The sequence below is a fragment of the Polypterus senegalus genome, chromosome 7 (assembly GCF_016835505.1).
Source record: "Polypterus senegalus isolate Bchr_013 chromosome 7, ASM1683550v1, whole genome shotgun sequence".
NCBI lineage: Eukaryota > Metazoa > Chordata > Cladistia > Polypteriformes > Polypteridae > Polypterus > Polypterus senegalus.
In genome coordinates, this window is record NC_053160.1 from 99105963 (window position 1) to 99126326 (window position 20364).

The window sequence follows — 20364 nt, forward strand, 5'->3', positions numbered from 1 at the left end:
GAACAGTCAGAGTCAACCCACAGACCAGCACCAAAGACCTACAACATCATCTTGCAGCAGATGGAGTCACTGTGCATCGTTCAACCATTCGCACTTTACACAAGGAGATGCTGTATGCAGAGTGATGCAGAGGAAGCCTTTTCTCCGCCCACAGCACAAACAGAGCCGCTTGAGGTATGCTCAAGCACATTTGGACAAGCCAGCTTCATTTTGGAATAAGGTGCTGTGGACTGATGAAACTAAAATTGAGTTATTTGGGCATAACAAGGGGCGTTATGCATGGAGGAAAAAGAACACAGCATTCCAAGAAAAACACCTGCTACCTACAGTAAAATATGGTGGTGGTTCCATAATGCTGTGGGGCTGTGTGGCCAGTGCAGGGACTGGGAATCTTGTCAAAGTTGAGGGACGCATGGATTCCACTCAGTATCAGCAGATTCTGGAGACCAATGTCCAGGAATCAGTGACAAAGCTGAAGCTGTGCCAGGGCTGGATCTTTCAACAAGACAACGACCCGAAACACTGCTCAAAATCCACTAAGGCATTCATGCAGAGGAACAAGTACAACGTTCTGGAATGGCCATCTCAGTCCCCAGACCTGAATATAATTGAAAATCTGTGGTGTGAGTTAAAGAGAGCTGTCCATGCTCGGAAGCCATCAAACCTGAATGAACTAGAGATGTTTTGTAAAGAGGAATGGTCCAAAATACCTTCAACCACAATCCAGACTCTCATTGGAACCTACAGGAAGCGTTTAGAGGCTGTAATTTCTGCAAAAGGCAGATCTACTAAATATTGATTTCATTTCTTTTTGTGGTGCCCACATTTATGCACCTGCCTGATTTTGTTTGAACAATTATTGCACAGTTTCTGTAAATCCAATAAACTTTATTTCACTTCTCAAATATCACTGTGTGTGTCTCCTATATGATATATTTAACTGACATTTTTTATCGTAACAACCAACGATTTATACAGGAAAATAATGACTATTAACAAGGTTGCCCAAACTTTTGCATCCCACTGTATAGGTTAACATGCTAAATATTATTTACAGCAGGCTGCATATAATATCCATTACTAGTATAATTACAAAAAATGGAACAGCTAAATATAAAGTTAAAAAAAAGGCAATTATCATTACTTACATAATTATCCCAATGGGAACATCTTTTTAGTTTTAAAAATTCTAATAAACTCTGGTGGGAAAAAAGACTGTGATTAACAGGTTCAAGTTGATCACCAAAGTGTTCCGATGTTTGTCCTTCAGCTGGACAACAATTTAAAGGCAATTTTTATTACGGAAGTTTGCGTTAAAAACGTTAGAAAGAACCCTGACTGTGTGCTAAGCAGTGGCAGGCTGCTCTTCAGCATTACATCAGAATTATTGGAGAATCAGTTAAGTGTTTTTGTTTAAGAGTTTCCATTGTGTAAACCTTACCAGATGATGCTCTTCTTCTGTTGACAAAGACATACCCTAGGACTCGACTCAGTGGGAACGTTTTATTCATTCTTGACCCTCTGGGTTCACCTGTGACAAATGATCACACAAAATCATGAGTCCAGTTTCCACAGATTCAGGATGTCTTTATTCTTCACTCTTCCACAGTTAAAACTGGAATTCTCTAGATTTCGAATTTACTGAAAAAAATCACAGGAATACAAATTCCTTTTTTTTAGCAAGAACTGGAATTCAATTTAGCAGAACATTAAAGAGATATCAAAAACACAGTTATAGCAGTTGTTTGGATTGGGAGATGTTGATCTTTTATGAGATTGACACTGTGCTATATACAACAGATTGGAAGTTAGTGACATTAGACATAGTGACTATTAAATAAATCACTATTGATTTCTGTATAGAGATTAAAAAGGAGTGTGTACATTTTCACACATAGTAGTATTTATGAATATTTTTTTGAGATTTGTCATTAAGTTAAGAAAACAAGGTAAATGAGTTTCACAATTGTTTGTTCATTTCCCCATAAGGGAATGTCATTTCACTTTGATACCAACCACTAGTAATGAACAAAACAATCTGCATGAAAATGAATTTGCAGTGAAATTCGGTGCTTTGCTTTACAAAATATAAAAATAAATTGTGTTTCACTGCCAGCAGAATTCATGCCATTCACACAAGCAAAAAGGAGTTTAATTTCTGTCTGGAAGCATTTTCATGCATTAATTCTGCATGTCTGTCTTTTAGTATTTAAATAAATATCTCTAGTGCAACAACAGAAAAAAATCATTATATGCTTTCCCTGCCACATGCATCCATTATCGTTGAGCCGCCAAAAGTGTGTTGTAGCTGATTTGGTAATACGTACTATTGTCAATTATGATGACAGCCTTGGCAATCACAACCCTAAAGATGCATCGGCAAAAAGAAAACCTTGCAGCACAACAGAGCATTAAGCACGTATCCTCATCCACGATAATATTACTGCTAGGTGATGGCAAGGGTTTGGCAGTGGTGGTGACTTTCCACGTACTTAGTTTTATATTGAGAAGACAACACAGTAAAGTGTTTGATGGTGTTCTTTGGTGTATCATTGTGCAGAAAATATGCAGCATTATCGTATTTTTTAAAAAACAAACTGCACCTTCTCAGTGATGATGCACATGAATGTGAATGTGGCTCAAAGAAGCAGTATTTCTTGTTTTCCACCCAGAAAGACCTTTAAAACACCAAAAAGCTCTTTACTGATTTTCACTTTTTGCAATTGCTAAATCAATTTCAAAACTAATTTTAGCATCTGCCTGTTTCACTTATCACTACTAACCACTTTGTCTTCTTCTGGTTTCTGTGGGATATATCAGGAACAATTCAGGTTTAATGAATCACCGATCCACCTTTATACAGGGTATGAAACTACTGTTTAGGTAACAAGACTTGCCTCAAGCAACATATTAAGTATTTCTTTTTCATGACATAAATAATACTGATGAATATGTCTTGCTATATTTGTATACCTGAATAATAGATTAATGTGATTCACCATAGCAGACTGTAATTATCAGCCTTCTTCAGACATAGTTACTGCACCAATTGCTAAGACTATCATAGAGAACCACCACTGACTTCCACTATTAAGATTCTTTGTTTATTACAAATACTAATTTTGCTCATCCAAAGACTGTGTCAAATCAGAAAGATATGGTCATAGTTAAATGTTAAATAGTTAATTGGTAATTGAACTCAACTAGAAGTTCTCGCCACCTCCAGTTCACTTACCACACAAGAATATCTATTGGAGTCCTTCAAGTAAGATACAAGTTAACTTTCACTTGTCGTTTGAGTCAGTGATGGCAGCTGCTCTGTTGTTACAGGGACAGTTGGAGCGGATGTAAATTTCCAGTAATAACGTAACAGAAGAAACACCTGTCTGGGTTAAGTTGTGGCTAAATATGACACTCCAGCAATATGTACAAGATGGGGACCTACAAATTCCCAGAATTGTTAAAAAAAACAAACTTAATTATACATGTTATGGAAATTCCTTTTTAGTCATTGTGAGAATAGTCCGAATGAGATCCAATACACTTATCCCAGCACTTCATCCATTCTTGGAAACATTTCCTGTACTCCTCTTTTGTTACTGTGTCTAGAAACCCTTGTGATTTTTTCATGGATTTCTTACAATTTTAATTTCAGGAACAAAGAACAAAAAAAAAAGTGGCCAACAGACTAGTTGTAAAGCAATAACCAGATTGTTTCTGGACAAAACCTCTTTCAACAACACGGTGTCATGGTGCAGTGGTGTGCAGGTGTGTTGTCATGGTGCAAAATGTAGCTTTGCTCTGGACGTTTTTTTCCTGACTGGCAGAGGCCTCAGCAGTTTAGTGTAATACTGCTGATTAACAGTCCGTTCATAAGTTAAAAACTTTATTAACAAATCTATTAATGTTGAAAACACTTGTAGAAAATTAAATAAGATATATGCATCTCAATCAACTCAGCTCATTGCCACTTGGCAGGCTGATTAATAAGACAGTAGGCATGCAATAGCTCAGGTTTCCTCCGGGTGCTCCAGTTTCCTCTCACAGTCCAAAGACATTCAGGTTAGGTGTATTGGACCCTAAATTGTCACTAGTGTGTGCTTGGTGTTTGTGTGTGTGTGCATGCCCTGCGGTGGGCTGGCGCCCTGCCCAGGGTTTGTTCCTGCCTTGCACCCTGTGTTGGCTGGGATTGGCTCCAGCAGACCCCCGTGACCTTGTGTTAGGATATAGCAGGTTGGATAATGGATGGATGGATGGATGGATGGAGGCATACAATATGTAGTGGCGCAGTTGACCACTATACCCTACTCCCATGCTAGTGACTGATTCCGGGAATTTTTGGGTCCCTCCCTTGTATTCATACACTTGTTTAAAATTAACACAGGGTAGCATGAAGATTGCTCATTCAATCGTCAGGTGATTTTACAGAGTTCAGGCATGTGCAGCTGTCACCTATATTAAGTGTTGTACAACACTTCTGATTATTGGAAACGCCATTTGTCATCTTCATTTTACAGTCTATCACTCAGTCCACTATTAGAAACAGAAACTGGCAAATGACAACTGGAAAGAACATTTGATGTCTCAAGTGGCAGGAGAGACAAAGTCATTACAGGTCTTATAAAGGCTGAGGGATATCTCCATGGCTGCAGTGTAAAAAGGCCCGATCCCCTTAGGTTCCACATACAAACAACAAGAAACACAATAAAGGATTCTGACATACAATAATAAAACAAAATAACAAAATGTTTAAAAAAAATAAATAAATAATAAAGAATAAATACCATAAAATTATTAGTAAAAAAATTATATTAACCAAGATTCCAAAAGAAATCAAGGAAAATAACATCAATAGCTATTATGTGTTTAGATTTTCCTTTTGTTTTAAACACCAATTATCACAGCTTTTTACTCTACAAAGTATTATGGACTGTGAAAGACATTGTTCTTAAGTGATATTGTGGTCTAAGATGGAACTAAGGATGTTTTATAAAAAGATCATTTGAAAAAAGAACCAGGAACAAGAAGAGAATAGTATGAGCAGGCAGGGTTTCATTACCGGAAGGTGAAAATACTAAACTAAACAAAACCAGAGTGCAAGACAAACATCAGGTCAGGTCAGCTCAGGATCTTGGGACACACAGTTCAGTCTAACCCACCAGAAATGTCCTTCTATCTGCCGCAGCCAGGTGTTACTTGTGCATCCCCTTGGCGTTGTCCAGCCATTCGGGTCCTCAACAATGAGGATCCTGCGAGCTGGATCACTCTCAGGGAATCACATCACAAGGCCGTATTGCCGTAACTGACACTTCCTCACAATGCAGGTAATGTGCATCATTCGGGACTCCATGAGCAACTACTCATTCGACACAAAGTCAAACCAGCGGTACCCAAGGACTCTCCAAAGGAGTCTAGTCTTTGTCTCTGGTCACTGGATAGCGTCCATGTCTCGCAACCATATAGCAAGGCATGAAGCATCAGGACTCTAAAGACTTGGACCTTCGTCCCTTTGCATAGATATCGGGAGCGCCACACATCCCTTTGCAGCCATCTCATGACCCTCCGTGGTCTCTCAATCCATCTACTAACTTCATAGGAAGAGACACCAGAGACATGAATGTCACTGCCAAGGTAAGTTAACCTCTCAGCAAGGTCGACACACTCTCCACAAACAGACACACTGCTGATGGCTGCGCCCAAGAGGTCATTAAACGCCTGGATCTTGGTTTTTATCCAGGACACTCGCAACCTCAGACACTCAGACTCCTCGCTCAGTCTCTTGACAGCCCTGATCAGAGCTTCCAGTGACTCAGCGAAGATCATAGTGCCGTCAGTAAAGTCAAGATCAGTGAATCTTTCTTCACCAACACATGCCCCACAGCCGCTGGACCCCACGACACTGGACCCCACGACACTGCCCAACACCCAATCCATACGAGCACTGAACAGAGTAGGAGCAAGAACTCACCCTTGACGAACCCCAGAATCAACTGGGAAAAACACAGAGGTTCTGCCTCCACTCTACACAGCACTCACAGTACCAGTGTACAGGTCGGTCATGATATCCAGCAACCTTCAGGGGATCCCATGAACCCTCAGGGTGTCCCACAGGGCAGCTCGATCAACCAAGTCAAACGCTTTACAAAAATTGATAAAGGCTGCAAAGAAACTCTGCCGATATTGGCGTTTGCTCTCCATCAGAATCCTTAGTGCCAGGATGCAGTCAATGGTAGACTTCTTAGGTGTAAAACCAGACTGCTCCGGTCACTGGTAATTGAACAAGTGATCACGGATCCTATTGAGGATGACCCTAGCAAGGACCTTACCCAGCATCAAGAGCACTGTTATCCCCCTATAGTTGCCACAATCCAAGCGTAATGCCCGATTCCTGTGTAAGCAAGACATGGGTCACTAGACCACAGATGGTGTGTCACTTTGCTCACAGATTCCTCTAACAAATACCTCCTTATCAGTTCCCGGTGCAGACCAGTGTTGCTATCAAGCCGTGTGCTATGACTCCTCTCGATGATATCCAGAGTGCCCTTCGAGATGCAACACCTCCTTCTGGGAACACCAACACAGCCTTCAGCAACCTTCAGGGTCTTGTCATGGAAGGTCTCCCACGTCACATTAGGATCGGCACAAACATCAGAACATCAAAAGTGTCAGAAACAAAAGTCAAATCCATTACTTTTCAGAAGGAACTCTTAACCAGAAAAGAAATGTTAGGCATTGTTTGTTTTAGATTGTGAAGAATCTAAACACTGACATTTGCACCATGCCATGTCAGTATATCAGTGGTGCTGTGATGTTGGATGCTGTGATATGTGTGATGCCAGTGACAATTTAAAAAAATGCAGCAAAATTTTAAAAATGTAAACTTACCAATGATTATTATTATCTCTTAAGTGAATCATAACATAGTATATACTTCTTACTGTGCTCAATAATTAGTTTTAATGTGTGAAAAAGCTTGATGCCAAAACTTACTCATTCTCCCACAAATTACATACAGTATAGTGTCCTATATACAGTAGTTCTATGCTAGAAGCAATACTACTTTCTCTATATATCATTACTGTTTGGGCAGGTCACTCAAATTTGCATTTATTTAAATGTGATGGTATTTGACTTTATCAATGAATCAAACCTAAAGATAGATCTCCCATTTAGTCACATTATTGACTGTATAGGTTAAAAATCCACAGTATTGTTATGATATTCCCAGATGGGAAGGCCAAAACTGTCAAAATGTCCTTGACAAACACAATAACAAATTAAACTGAATTAACTAGCTAAATATAAAATTGAAAGTTCGAAAATACAAAATAAAATAATAATAAAGAAATGTGAAAATAAAGAAATTAAATATTTGAAGAATAAATAAGATAAAAGGCTACTCAAAATAAGAATTGAAGCAATTAACAAAAGAGTTGAAATAAAAATACACAAAGAACAGAGCTAATTAACCAAAGTAAATTAAATTTTCCTCATCCTCAAAGACAAAGCTAAAATACCAAAAACTGAAAAATCTGAGAACCACAAAAGACAGCTAACTTTAGTATAAAGTAGTGGGCACAAAAGAGGGGTCAACAAATATAGAGGCTAACGTTAGTAAAGTACTAATGGTGACATGCAAGTGTTTTATAGAACTCAGGTAACTACAACCCAACTGACCACAGTACCTCAGAATCTCAGTTACCAATAAGTCCTCGATCTGAAGGCAACTGACACAACTCAGGGAAACAGAATAAGCTAAAAATTAATCAAAAGAGAGCACAACTGTAGGGAAGCAAAGGCATATGAAAAATATAAGAAAAATGTAAACAGGGTCAGGTACTCTTGCATTTCCAACAATTATGATCAACTTTTGCCGTCTGTAACAGAGAGGAAAAATGAGCTGGTTTCACACTATGTTGGATACTAAAAATTAAGCTCACCTGTTTGTTTTAGGCGGAATGGAGCAATGTCATGTCTTCCTTGCATTTTACTCAAATTACTTGATATAAAAACTACATTTTATTAAAAATATTGTTTCAAGAAATATGAATAGAACTAAAAATGAAATCCTTTAAATTCCTATTTCTCTGTCATTCCAATTATCCAAACACTACAATGCAATCCTGATTGCTGTACATAACCACTGATTATACCAATAATCATTGAAATAACATTTTTTTTGTAGGAATAGCTACAAAATCTAATATAATCTGGGAATCTAACTCTGAGGAAGCAATTGCAAGCATAATAGTTAAGAACGAAAAGATCAGTGACCCACCATGACCATGAGCAGTGATCCTGTCCACAGTACTGCATGACCAGAATTCAAACGTCATTCACTCAACAGGCAACAAAGAGTAAGGCATCATGGCAGATCCCATGTTGAAGCTTCAGAATCATGTGGGGCAGACCTGAGAATTGCAAAATGAAAAAAACATTTTTCAGTTTGGGTACAACAATTACAGTATTTTGAATAAATGGAAATAACAAAAACTACAATATAAGCAGCATCATAGTAGGAGCGTAATAGATCTTTTACAGCTTGAATGTATACAAATGTGAATCTACAATATTGGTAATTTATAATGAAATCACTTTGATTATTAGTTATCCCTAAATTCTGAGAAAGGTTCTATTTAATGAAACAAGGAATAGGATAAATCATTAAATGTTTCGGCACCACAGTCCTAGTGCTCAAGACTTTAATAGGAGTAATAATGCCTTTCAACATCTCCTGCACAGAGCTAATTGGGGGGATGGCTTTACTCTTCAATCACAGTATAAATATTATGCACAGTCATTCACACGACCAATTAGTTAATTATTACAGAGAAACGCATGGTTTTACTGATTGTTTGTTTGACAACCTTTGAGCAGATTGTTTTCATACCCAAAGGCAAGACAATCCCGGGGCATCTGAGGCAACTCGTGCACCTCTTCTGTAAGAGTTTCAGAGTAACCAGTTTTCTGCTGAGAAATGAGAACATTTTATAAGAAATTGTTTAAAAGATTCAATTCTGTTTTGTTTGAAGAGATTTTGACTAATTTATTTATTTATGCTGTTTCATGCACTGTTAACTTGGGCTGTATTGGAGGGCTCAGGCACCACCCCCACTTCCATTTTAACATTTTAGTGATATTAGTATGAAGTCCTGCGGTGGGCTGGCGCCCTGCCCAGGGTTTGTTTGCTGCCTTGCGCCCTGTGTTGGCTGGGATTGGCTCCAGCAGACCCCCGTGACCCTGTAGTTAGGATATAGAGGGTTGGATAATGGATGGATGGATGGATAGTATGACGTCTTAATAGTACTTCATTAATATTCCAAAAGTTACTGATGCTATTCCAATGTATTCTTATGCTTAATAGGATCAATAGGATGATGCAAAGAGCACAGATAATGCACCGAAATAACTTTGCTACAATGCTTAGCTTTTCTGTTTGTTTGGGGTTATTGTTATTTACCTCTATGAATCTTTATATTTCTTTAAAGTTTGCTCCTTAAATATTGTTTGACTTGTTTCTTAATGGGCTGTGAGTTTCTTCCTGTAAATGTGTACAAAATGTCTGTAATTCATGATTTTATCAAATGTATTTTGTGGTACAGAATAACACAGATGAGATGGGCAATAAATTGGTCTTATAATTAAGGGGGTTCTTGAACTCTAGTAGGCGCTATATCAAATACAGGCCATTTACCATTTACCATTTATAATTAGTATCGACTGACAATCACTTAAAACATTAGAAATCAGTGGATTTTCCATCCATCCTCTTCCGCTTATCCGGGGTCGGGTCGCGGGGGCAGCAGCTTAAGCAGAGAAGCCCAGACTTCCCTCTCCCCGGCCACTTCTTCCAGCTCTTCCAGGAGAATCCCAAGGCGTTCCCAGGCCAGCCGGGAGACATAGTCCCTCCAGCGTGTCCTGGGTCTTCCTCGGTGCCTCCTTCCGGTTGGACGTGCCCGGAACACCTCACCAGGGAGGCATCCAGAAGGCATCCTGATCAGATGCCCGAGCCACCTCATCTCACCTAATCCAAGTTTATTTTGGTGGTACAACAAAAATGTATAGACTGATCAAGCGAGTGAGGGAATGAGATAGAAAGAGAGTGAAAGAGAGAGAGAGCTTTGATGTTACTGGGCCACACTGCACCCTCAATGCACATGTCCACTCACACGATCTTATTAACTTTCTGGCTCTCCTATACCTCCACAATCTAAACAAAGCAACACATTGTGAAGCATGAAACATCAATGGGAAGAGAGTTGTTTTGTTTTTTTTTTAATTAAAGGGTGGGGCTAAAAAACTAAAAAGAATTATTTTAAAAACTCCAACTGGTGGAGAGAGGGCAATGTGTATAAAATTAGCAATTTATGAGCAAGGTATTGTACTGCAGGAAGGACATAGTGGCGAAGTAGTCGGCATGGCAGTCACAGGAGTAGATGCAAATCAAGATTTATCAAAATAATTAAATTAACATAAGTTTTAAATGATTTATTAGGCAGCAATTACAGTGGTTGAGGGGAAAAGTTGAAAGATTTAGTGCAGAGAGCTATTGTAAGGTGGTACACACAACAACATGATAGTTGATTTTTTTTTTCATTTAATGTGGTCAAAATGCTATTCAACCATCACCAAAACTTTCAAACACATTTAGTATGCGGTGGAGTTAACACTTGTTAGTAGCCAGTGAGCACAGGTTGAGCTATGCCTACAACTAAGAGTAGGTGGTACAGAAGAAAATCCATGTAATGACATAATTATAAACTCTGACTGTTTCAGTAGATACCAGAATACTGTATTTGTATATACTTTTCAGACTGAACCATTTCTTTTTTTTAACAAATAAATGGCATTTAAAATTAATATTCATGTTGGTCCTGGAGCACTTTCTGAAATAGCAATAAAATTGGTCAATCAGTATAAGAAAAATCAGTATAAGGAAAGGCACATGAAATGCCAAATGAAAAGGCTGTTGTTTATTTTTGTTTACAATTTAATGCATCAGTTAATGCTACACAGCTGAGTCAATGCAGATTAGGCACACCCCGTTATGGGACAGCAAAGGTGGTGTATTTTAAATGACTTAAGAGGCCAGTAAATAAGCAGAGAAAATATGTTTCCTTCTAAATAGAAAAAATCAGTTATGAGTGCCTGTTACCTTGTAATGGAGAGCAAAAAATAAAGTTAATCTAACTGCTTTTATTGACTAAGGAGCAGTGGAAAACATATTGATTTTTCTTTGGCTGAGAATTCTAAAATTGATTTAATTAAGTGTAAACTGCCTATTAGAGTACAAAATTTAGAAGAAAAAGCCGTTGGTAAAGGTGATCCTGAATAGCCAACTAAATCAAGGATTTTGAAACTGGGGCCTTCATGACACTGCATTCGAACAAACAAGTTCATGAGGATGGATGAATTTTGGACTTTAACTGTGAAGAAGAAAAGTACTTTTTAACTGACTTCTAGAAATACTAAATAATTTTGAGATTTCCATTGGAACATAAGTACATTTTTCTTATTTACAGTAAAAATTGGGAGACAGTTCAGGAGAAGAAAGTCTTTGCAAACCTTTTGAAGAAATCACTATTTGTTGTCCACAGTAAAATGTGTGTCAAGGGTTTATATGTTCTTATTAACTTCATTAAACACTCTATTATAAAGATTAAATGATCCTAGCTAGTTATTAGATATCAACCTATTTAATCTAAGCAGTACTTCTCTCTTTACAATTTCCATATCATTAAAAGTCTCTTTAGTAGTCCCAATTACTTTTGGGAGGTTATCAACTTCTTCACACATATAAAATTCAGAAAAATGTTCATACAAAGCATTGGCTGTTTCACAGTGAGCATATTCTAGCTCACCTTTACTATTCCTAATACCCTTCACCTCTTCCTTGACTATTCTTTTACTACTAAAATGCTGAAAGAATCCCTTTGGGTCTCTTTTTTCTGTAATATTTTATCCCAGCTGTTTTTTAGCCTTCCTAATATCTCTCAAGCACCCTACAGTTAGCACTGGAGTTACTAATATTATTCGCCATATACAACTGTTTTATCCTTTGTTACTTTTTTAGCTTCCTATGGCTCCCCACCCACTATGAAAAGCACTTTGAGTACTGAGAAAAAGTGCTATATAAATGTAAAAAAAATATTTCATTAATCAAACACAGAGTTTTCTTCAATTTCTTACTGTTTCTAAATTTTGTAATAAACTTATCCTGAATTGTATTTTAAACATTTTCAACCTGATCCTCATCTCCTCCAATGTCTTCACACTTAAAACGTATTCCAATTCCTTATTTAGGATTTTCTGCATCTGCTCACAATTTGCCCTATTAGAATTAAACTTCACTATCTTAATTTTTAACATGCACTATGCAAAAACTCTTTGAAATGCATTATGTTATGGTATCTGTGTCCTAATGGCCCAATATATGCTTCAATTCTATTCTGATTATTACAAAAAACTAAATCTAGAAAAGCCCCCCTCAGTGGTCTAACTCACCATGTTAAAACAGTCACTGATTCTGTCTAAAGACTTACGTTCTTGTGCTCTGTTATTTGTAAGGCTAGCTCAGTTCATATTTGGGTAATTTAAGTTCTCACTGATTATAATACCGGTATCCCTCTCAAAACTTGGCATTTTAATATTATTAAAACTTGCATGTATTATGGGGTCTATAACACACTCCTAATATAAGGTGTCAATCCCTAAATACTAAACTATAGTTCACGATCTAAATGAAGAAGCTACCATACTACATTCAAACTCCTATTTTACATAAATGGCAGCTCCCCTACTTTTTTGGTTTTGCCTGTCTTTCCAAAGTAATGTTATTCCTATTAAATATAAATTATGTGCAACTACATATGATCCAAGCCACTTATTTTCTTCGTAATACTCAGCATTAAAGGCAAGCACATTTAAATGTACTACTTACTTTAAGTTGACTGTTTAACAGTGGACCAGAATTTTCAAAGTCATCTTGTACAGGTGTTTTATATTACTGTCTGTTCCTTTATGTGAAGTTCTAAACTTGGCCCATCCTAAACACCCTGATCCACAACTGTCTATTTAAACAATCTTCAACCAACCCACTTACACACCTCCCCAGTACACTGGTGCCTCTTCGGTTTGAACTGAACCCTTCACAACGAAACTGACCCTATCTGTATCAGAAGGAGTTCCAATGTTCCACAAACCTTTGCCCCACTGTTCTACATTAAAATACGAGTCATGCCTTATGCCTTCTAATCACTTCAGTCTTTCCTGCACTGAAATGTGGCACTGTCATAACTTTAAGAAGACCACCTTGTTAGTTCTTTAAATTTGGATTGCAGAACTGGCAGCCCCCCCATTATGTACAGTATGTTATTTGCTCCAACATGAACAATGACGGTTGGATCCATACTCGCTCCAGGCAAGAGCCTGTCCAACCTCCCAGGGAGGTGTCCTAGAAGGCAACACATCGTACAAGATTCTCGATCTCTGGAGAAAATCTACATCTGAATTCCCTAGATGACTGAATCACCCACTAAGACTACTTCTCTCTTTCTGGGGGTACTGGTTTTGAGGTGACCCATTGGGACTCTTCATCCCTACCTATCAGCTCAGAGTCATCAGAACCACTGTCCAACTCCATAAAGCCTCTGACAAAGGTTAGGAACCTCCAACTCAGATTGATGTACCAGATAGTATGGACCACTTGTCTTCTACCCATTTACATTTGACCACCACCCACCTGTTTCTACCTCTCTGATCTGTCTCTTCTTGAGACACTTTGCAGGTGCACACAGCCTCCCTAATGGATACATGGACAAGATCTGCCAGTTCTTTGCTATAACACAGGCTTACCACCTCCTTGGCTGGGTCAGCTGGCATCTCCCTTACATGCAGAGCTCCTCGATGACCCCAACTTCCAAAAAGTCAAATATTATACATTACTTGCATTGTATTAGTCTGATGATTAAAATTTGTTTGCCCTATTAAAATTAAATGCTGATTAGGAGTTTTAACCTAATTTATTAAACTCTAAACACACTGATCTTATTACTACTTTTACTATGAAACTTGCATATCCTTTCAAATGGACACCTGAGAGTCCAAAGAATTTCAGTTATTGAAGAGAAATTTGCATTTGTCCTCTCCTTTAAATCACATTGGTCGTGCTTGGCCATTTAATAAAGATTTAGACCCAGTGTGAATAATCTAAATTGAGGTAGTTTTGTGAAATTAATCTTATTGCATATTGGAAACTCAGACTTTAACCACCATACCATACCATGCCATTGTCAAATGTACTTAATAGAATTTACAGCACATCTTCACATCACTGGGTACAAGGCAATAAAGACCCCAGACGGGCAGCAGGTCCATTACAGGTCCCATCCACACGGTGCCTAATTCAGAGTGACCAAACTAAAAACCAGCATGTCTGAGATGTGAGTAAACATCCACATGAATACAAAAATAATGTGCAGACTCCACAAATTGTAACATATGTTTGCAATAGTACTTGTCAAAAAGTGAAAATCATAGCAGAAGGGTACCATTCCATAGTCTATGATTTTATTGGATCACAAAAAATTACATTATTCACAAAAATCAAAAAGGCTGCCGCTTACATAAATTAGATATTTACTTTTTTAGCTGTTTTAATTTTTTATGTGAAAACTGAAATGTTGCTAAGACAATCACTGAAAAACTCCTATGAAGAAACCCCCAATCCCATAATTCCGTCAGACAGAATAAAAGACCAGCTACCCTTACCTTGGAGAATTACGTTTGTGAGTGTTTGCCTAAAAGTACTTGAGAAGTTTTTTGGGTTTTTTTTGTTTCATCTGCACATGTGCTTACCAACAGCAAAGCACACTGGCATCAAGTGTTGATATGAGTTATATTACCTGAATAACAATTCCTGTTATATTCATTGTCTTTCGAAAAATGTTACTTACTTTTACACTCTCTCTTAGTCCCAGTAAGACCATGGACTTGTATTTCCAAAGATCTGACTACAGATATACCACCCACCACATTTTACATTATTAATTTTGTAGCTGGACATTTCTTTTTCTATGTGCATCCTTAAAAATTTAAATCTTGCCCGTAGAACAAGTGTTATGAAGTTATTTCTCTTCATACTTTGCAATGCATGTATCATATTTTGGAGAGGATTCTGCAGAGGTTCTGAAATTTCAGTTAACCTATCTTTAGCAACCAAAATAGAGCAAACTAAATGGGTTTCTTCATTGAAATGTTAATGTGACTATTGATAACTGGGACAGGTTTTTATTTTGGGCAAAGTTTTAAAGAAATTCTTTATAGCATGAACTTTGCAGAGACTCATTCAAAGGGGGCACAGGGGAAGAATTTTCATGTCAAAGCTTTCCAGTTTGTCTCTACTGCCTTCCGCCAGAAAGATCAGAGTCTAGACAACTTCATCCTCACCTCGTTTGGTTGCCATAAAGAGCGCCAATAAAGTCAGTCTTCTGTTAGACTCAGTGAAGACTGTTTCCCAACCTTTTCCCTTTTTCTCTTGTGGTATTTCAACCCCCTCTAGCATCTTGTGTGTGGTTTCTAAATGGGAGATCTACACATGAATGTGTTCTTTCCCTGCAAGCCACTGTCTTATACAGGTGCTGGTCATAAAATTAGAATATCATGACAAAGTTGATTTATTTCAGTAATTCCATTCAAAAAGTGAAACTTGTATATTAGATTCATTCATTACACACATAATGATGTATTTCAAATGTTTATTTCTTTTAATTTTGATGATTATAACTTGACAATTAATGAAAGTCCCAAATTCAGTATCTCGGAAAATTAGAATATTGTGAAAAGGTTCAATATTGAAGACACCTGGTGTCACACTGTAATCAGCTAATTAACTCAAAACACCTGCAAAAGCCTTTAAATGGTCTCTCAGTCTAGTTCGGTAGGCTACACAATCATGAGGAAGACTGCTGACTTGACAGTTGTTCAAAGACGACCATTGACACCTTGCACGAGGAGGGCAAGACAACAAAAGGTCATTGCTAAAGAGGCTGGCTGTTCACATTTCTCTGTGTCCAAGCACATTAATAGAGAGGCGAAGGGAAGGACAAGATGTGGTAGAAAAAAGTGTACAAGCAATAGGGATAACCGCACCCTGGAGAGGATTGTGAAACAAAACCCATTCAAAACTGTGGGGGAGATTCACAAAGAGTGGACTGCAGCTGGAGTCAGTGCTTCAAGAACCACCACGCACATACGTATGCAAGACATGGGTTTCAGCTGTCGCATTCCTTGTGTCAAGCCACTCTTGAACAAGAGGCAGCGTCAGAAGCGTCTCGACTGGACTACTGCTGAGTGGTTCAAAGTTATGTTCTCTGATGAAAGTAAATTTTGCATTTCCTTTGGAAATCAAGGTCCCAGAGTCTGGAGGAAGGGAGGAGAGGCACAGAATCCACGTTGCTTGAGGTCCAGTGTAAAGTTTCCACAGTCAGTGATGGTTTGGGGTGCCATGTCATCTGCTGGTGTTGGTCCATTGTGTTTTCTGAGGTCCAAGGTCAACGCAGCCATCTACCAGGAAGTTTTAGAGCACTTCATGCTTTTTGCTGCTGACGAACTTTATGGAGATGCAGATTTTATTTTCCAACAGGACCTAGCACCTGCACACAGTGCCATAGCTACCAGTACCTGGTTTAAGGACCATGGTATCCCTGTTCTTGATTGGCCAGAAAACTCGCCTGACCTTAACCCCGTAGAAAACCTACGGGGTATTGTGAAGATGCAATACACCAGACTCAAAAATTCAGAAGAGCTGATGGCCACTATCAGAGCAACATGGGCTCTCATAACACCTGAGCAGTGCCACAGACTGATCGACTCCATGCCACGCCGCATTGCTGCAGTAATCCAGGCCGAAGGAGCCCCAACTAAATTTTGAGTGTTGTACATGCTCATACTTTTCATGTTCATACCTTTCAGTTGGCCAATGATGAATGAATCTAATATACAAGTTTCACTTTTTGAATGGAATTACTGAAATAAATCAACTTTGTCATGATATTCTAATTTTATGACCAGCACCTGTAGATTACACTTTAATGACGAGAGAATGGTGGCTTCTGATAAGTGAGTACAGTGTTGTTTAATTAATGGAAAAGACATCTCGTACTGGATCTTCCTGAACACTTACCCAATTCAGTGACTAAGTTGTAAAATCATTGCAAACATTTCTAAATAATGTTGTTTGTCCTCAAATAACCTTCTGTCACAAATTGTTTTTTTTTTATCTATGATTGCAGCTTCCTCCTACCAGCATGGCCAAACTTAAGCAACGGCATATATACAAAACAAGTTTTATTTTATTTTTTGATATAGTCATTCCTCATGTGAAGCTGTGCTGATGTGGATGTGTACAATAGACATGCTATACAGACTATCACATAGTGCAGGTGGGGTGAGCCGCAGTGGCTACTGCTTTTCATTCCAATCCAATTGCTTAATTAGAAACCAATACTTGCAAATCTCAGACCTTATTTAACTTTATGAATTGTTAGTCTGCAATGTAAGGTTCTTATATCGTAGATTATTTTTTTCCTTTATGAAGATATCATTCAAATGGTTTGAAGCCTAAAATGGATAATCGTCAGTCTGTCACATTAAGTTTTTTATTAAACCAAACAGTGCATGATGAACACACACAAATGTAAATGGAAACAAGCTAGATGTAGAACTGCTGGCTGCTTTGTCATTACAAATTACAGTATTGCTAATAAGGAGCCATTACAACAGCGAATGCAGCTGTTCAAGATTGAAATAAGCAATTAAGGTTGGGGAACTTTAACAAGCGAGACCACTAAAATGAAGCATCAAAATGTCACTGGAGCAATAAGTGGTTCATCAGCAATAATTGACTTCTCTTTAAGAAGCTGGGTGGGAACAAAAACAAGCAGCCACTGCGGCTCTCCAGGATCGACATTGCCCACCCCTGACACAGTGCATAAACGGTTGTCCATTGCTTGCAAAAAAACTTTATCCTGTGTTTGGACATCACCTAATATATTACATTTTACAGTGGAATACAAAATAATTCAAGATGGCCTGCATTAATCTTTACACTATCTACTCCTGTGGTACAAACTGTGTTTCATCTGGCTGGTGGCCATATTTATAAGTGAAACATAAATAGAATATATCCCTGCTTGAAACAGAGTATAATCTACTTTTATGTTGTGAATATTTGAATAATAAATATGTTTAAAGACAAAAGTAAGAAATTGAATGTGTGTACTTACTACTGCCCTAGGCACAATCCCCTCAACTGAAAAAGAAAGGAGAGCCAATAAAAACACAAATAGGCTTTCCCTGTTTGGCTTAACATAAAAAGAAATAACTTAGAATTGTCTAGTCCTTGCCAAGAGTTAGAATAAGATTAAAAATAATCTGGTACGGTTTGTTCTCATTTGTTTACTAAAATGTAAATGCATTTGTGCCTGCCTTGTGCCCAGTGCTCCCAGGATAGCCTGGGGATCCCTGTGACCCTGAACTGGATCAGTCAGGTTAATTATATTATGTGACGTTATCGGTCAGTCATCGTCCAACACACTATAACACAGTTACGGGGGTCTGCTGGAGCCAATCCCAGCCAGCATAGGGCGCAAGGCAGGAACAAATCCCCGGCAGGGTGCCAGCCCACCACAGTTTTAAATACACCCTCTTTGAACTGTAAGTCATTCAGTCATTTTCCAACCTGCTATATCCTAACACAGGGTCATGGGGGGTCTGCTGTAGCCAAACCCAGCCAACACAGGGCGCAAGGCAGGAACAAACCCCGGGCAGGGCTCCAGCCCACCTCAGGGCACACCCACACACCAAGCACACACTAGGGACAATTTTCGGATCGCCAATGCACCTAACCTACATGTCTTTGGACTCTGGGAAGAAACTGGAGCACCCGGAGGAAACATGCAAACTCCACAGAGGAAGTGAACCCAGGTCTCCTTGCTGTGAGGCAGCAGCACTACCACTGCGCCACCGTGCTGCCCTATGTGACGTTATTTTATTATTTAATCATTTTTCTGTACCTTAAATAAATGTTACATGATTTGGTATTCTGCTATTAGTGTTGTATGATTAGAAATTGGTGCATGCATTCAGAGATTGCCTTCTAAAGTTTCCATGTAAAAATAATCGAAGTAAGTTGAATAGAATTGAAATTGACTAAACATAACCACATTGTGCTCAGAAGTGAATAAGACAACTAAAATAGTTCCAGATTAAATTCAACACTGTGTGGGTATAAAGGGGCTCTAATGGAAAGAGCTTTCTGCAAAGCCTTACAGTAAGAAGCCCACTGAAATATTTGAAATGACGAAGATCACCTTTGGCTTGACTGGCTAAGAGAGTTGTGTTTCTACACTGTAGGGAATACCTGGGGGTCTAGTGAGTATGCAGTGGCAAGGGAGCACTGAGTAAGTGAAAAGAAGACTATGCAATAGGTCAACATCACACATATGGAACATGGAGAATGCTTTTGCTTCCTATATTTAATAAAAGACATAACAGATTGGCTACTAGTCCAAAACCAGACCTTCACTGTATTCAGTTCAGTAAGCAGACATTAATATGAGGCATTGGCCTGATATGAATGAATGCAATAGACTGGCACTGTGTTCTAAGCTGATGTCCCCTTCTCCCAAGTGCTACTGGCATAAGCACCAGCTCTTTGCTATCCTGGACTAGTTAATCATGTTAGAAAAAAGATAGACGGATGAATGGACAGGTGATAAAATTATTTAGATTTACAAAATGAGTAAGGACAGAGGATGATGCAAGCTGCTACTTGTAAATAAGTTCAACAGGAGCAACATGGGACAAAAATGACAGCTAGTTAAGAGTACGTCTCATATAGATAGTAGAAATATTTCTTCACATACAAAACTGTAGAAGAAATAAAGGAAGATACTAAATATACTGGGCGGAGTGGTGGCTCTGAGGCTAAGGATCTGCGCTGGTACCCCGAAGGTTGCCGGTCCAAATCCCCGTCACTGCCAAAACAGATCCTACTCTGCTGGGCCCTTGAGCAGGCCCCTTAACCTGTAATTGCTCCAGGGGCACTGTACAATGTCTGACCCCAAGGGGTGTGCGAAAACTAACAAATTCCTAATACAAGAAATTGCATAAGGTGAAATAAAGAACAAAAAAAAATACTTACCAAAATACATAAATGGTGAAGCATCTGGAAGACCTAATACCTTGACTTAAAGCATGAGGTGAACTGGTGCTGATGGAATATGGTTGGCTGAATCAGCTTCATGTTCTCAAATAAATGATGACTTCCTAAACTATTAAACTTGTATGAAGAATATTAAAAGT

The 20364-nt window shown here is 38.4% G+C and overlaps 1 protein-coding gene across 3 annotated transcripts in view; it reads right to left on the reverse strand.

Annotated features, from left to right (window-relative positions):
* The window catches only part of LOC120532735 (leucine zipper putative tumor suppressor 3-like), a 112914-nt gene that overhangs the window by 71631 nt on the left and 20919 nt on the right, over nucleotides 1–20364 (reverse strand). For 2 of the 3 annotated variants that reach the window (XM_039759056.1, XM_039759057.1), the window contains exons 2-3: nucleotides 8279–8411; nucleotides 1442–1531 (exon numbers count right to left, since the gene is read on the reverse strand). The gene's annotated coding sequence lies outside the window, so the exon portion shown is untranslated. Of the gene's footprint in view, nucleotides 1–1441; nucleotides 1532–6462; nucleotides 6524–8278; nucleotides 8412–20364 lie in introns of those variants that run through there. The other variant, XM_039759058.1, reaches the window with a different exon arrangement.